A 2,629-nucleotide genomic window follows, 5' to 3' on the forward strand; every position below is an offset into this window, starting at 1 on the left:
AGTTATTCTAAATGAACGTCTTTTCTCAGTTTCTCTGTTTTTTATTCGGTGGATCCAGCTTGGCTACTATGAATTTGAACTCTTTGTCTTAGCTCTGGAACTAGCAGGAGGAGAACACAGCAAGCCTTGGTGACTTGTGGCGGAGGCCATGGGGCGACTGTGCCGCGTGGGAAACGTCCAGCTCAAACAACAACAGCAGCAAACACCTCGCCCCAAGCCAGGACAACTCTTCTACTGAACCCGCCTGAACTGGCGATGTCCAAAGCAGGAGAGATCATGGGATTCATGCCGTAGGAATGGATGGCGGCCACTAGCAGAGGTGGTGTTTTAAAAGGGTTACTCCAAAGCCTCGAGGACAGGGCTGTCCTTAGCTGTCAATAGTTCAGCAAGAACATAGGAAGGATAGGAAGCCATCGGACTCCACTTTTGCTGCAGTGGCCAGCAGGGCTTCTCCAGGGTTTCAGGTGGGCGTCATCCCCAGCCCTGCCCAGCAACCTGGCCCCTTTTGCATGCCAAGCAGGTACTCTACCGCTGGGCTTTTCCCCAATGTTCACGGGCAGCGATTGCAGTTTCCCAGATGCAAGGAACAAAAAGGTGCAGGATGCAATCTTAGGTTGCAGAGCAATCTTCCTCTAGTCCAGCCTTCCTCAACCTGGGCCGCTCCAGATGTGTTGGACTACAACTCTGGGGCATTCTGGGAGATGCAGTCCAACACATCTGGAGCGCCCCAGGTTGAGGAAGGCTGCTCTAGTCGTATCTTGAAGAAAACAGAGATGTGGGGAGGAGATTGGTTGGTGTGGGGAGGGGGACATTGCCTTCATACCCTCTCCTGTAAGCGATTACGGTTGCTTCCACAGCAGGATCTTCCAGTGTTGCTGAGACAGTGTAATTAGCTGGAAACGGAATTAAAGCAGTGGTCTCCCACAGAGCTAAATACTTTAGTGTTTTCTCCATGAAATATTTGCCACGCCACTAAGTAATACGTGTTTACTCAGAATTAGTCCCTAATGAGTCAGTTCCTGTTCCCTGCAGGGGGAGAAAGGGTTTAGTTACCGGTTTTCTCATTGTAGCCCCTGAGCAGTTGCTTATGAATTCGTGTTTTATTTTGAAGTCTTAAAGGATAACATTAAAATATGGATGGAGAATTGCTCTGGCTGTCAAGAAGAAACGAGTCACGAAATCCCACCGCCCCCTTCTCCACACAGGGAGCAGGAACTGACACATAAGGGGTTGGTGTAGCAATGCTACAACCACAGGAATGAACAGGAAGCAACTAATTTAAAGCGGCAGAAGCCGAGAAGCAGAAGCTGCTTAAAAGAAAGAGGAAAGGAGGAAACAACTAATTAAAAGGTCAGTTTCAGGGAGAAGCTTTATGGCACAATCCGATGCATGTTTAGATGCATGCCGGCTGGAGAATGCTGGGAGTTGTAGAATTTTTTCTGTCTGCACATTCATAGGATTGCATCCTCAGTAGGGCTTTGCCAATCCACATTGCACAGGCCAGTTCTGGGGCTGCATTTTAAGACCAAAAGATTGCCACTAATAGGGTCTGCAAAAACGATGGGAGGGAGCACATGGAAAAAACACTGAAATGCGATGATTCGGTAGTCGCATCATCTGGATTGTCCATAATAAAATGAATGAATGAATGAATGAATGAATGGGGTACCCTGTGGTACCCCACTCGTTGCCTCTCCCCAGTTTGAGAAGGTTCCATTGATAAGTGCTCTTTGAGTGCTCCAAGTGGTTTCACAGTTGGCTGCAGAATCGGACTCAAAGAGTACTTATCAATGGAACCTTCTCAAACTGGGGAGAGGCAACGGGTGGGGTCCCTGCCACGACACAGGCTCTGAACACCAGACCCGGCCGAGGCTACTCCCTGCTCAAGCCAAGCACCACCACTTGATACGCCTGAGGCAAGGGATAAAGCCCACCTTCCTCCAAACTATGTGGAGAAAGGGGTTTAAAATGGAGAATGGATTTTAATATATATAATAATGCGCTGTGAGTTATATCTGCTTAGGTGAATGATTGTCAGAGTGGGTGCTGAATGATGTAAACTTAAGATGATAAACGCCAAACAGACACGTGGGATTTTTGTGGTAGTTTTAAAACAAACAATCAAAATTTATTTTTAAAAGTTCATAAGCTTTGTTTCAAATAACAACATTTAAAAACCTTTTTGAAACCTTCCATCCAATCCTGCCACTCTCACATTGGCGCTTTCCTTTCTCTCACACAATCACTCTTGAACTTTCTTTATTCTCAGTATTGATTAATATACTTCCACTACGTGCACACCACACTCTAAAGACACCACTCACTACACTGACTCTCAAATTTCCCAGAACTTAAGTACCATAAATACAGAGAGCACTACAGACTCTAAGAGTCCCTAACAAGTCTCCCTGGAAAGAACTCACAATCCCCTCCGTCCTTCCCTTATATATCACTCCTCCCCCTCCCAAGACATTCTAACTCCGCCCACTCAGGCCAACATTCTACAAACCACAGACTTACAAACTGCAGACATACATTTGGAATTGACTTGTGAGGTGTAACGCCACAGTACCGCAGAGCTCAGTCCTGGGCCCAGGGCTCTTCAACATTTTTATTAATGATTTGGACG

At 46.6% G+C, this 2,629-nt stretch overlaps 1 protein-coding gene across 1 annotated transcript in view; it reads left to right on the forward strand.

Annotated features, from left to right (window-relative positions):
- The window catches only part of LOC134395999 (gastrula zinc finger protein XlCGF57.1-like), an 18,515-nt gene extending 17,883 nt beyond the window's left edge, over positions 1–632 (forward strand). Inside the window, exon 4 of the mRNA XM_063122314.1 lies at positions 1–632. This exon is cut by the window's left edge and continues 1,896 nt beyond it. The gene's annotated coding sequence lies outside the window, so the exon portion shown is untranslated.
- Positions 633–2,629: the final 1,997 nt, after the last annotated feature.

The sequence above is a fragment of the Elgaria multicarinata genome, chromosome 1 (assembly GCF_023053635.1).
Source record: "Elgaria multicarinata webbii isolate HBS135686 ecotype San Diego chromosome 1, rElgMul1.1.pri, whole genome shotgun sequence".
Taxonomy (NCBI): domain Eukaryota; kingdom Metazoa; phylum Chordata; class Lepidosauria; order Squamata; family Anguidae; genus Elgaria; species Elgaria multicarinata.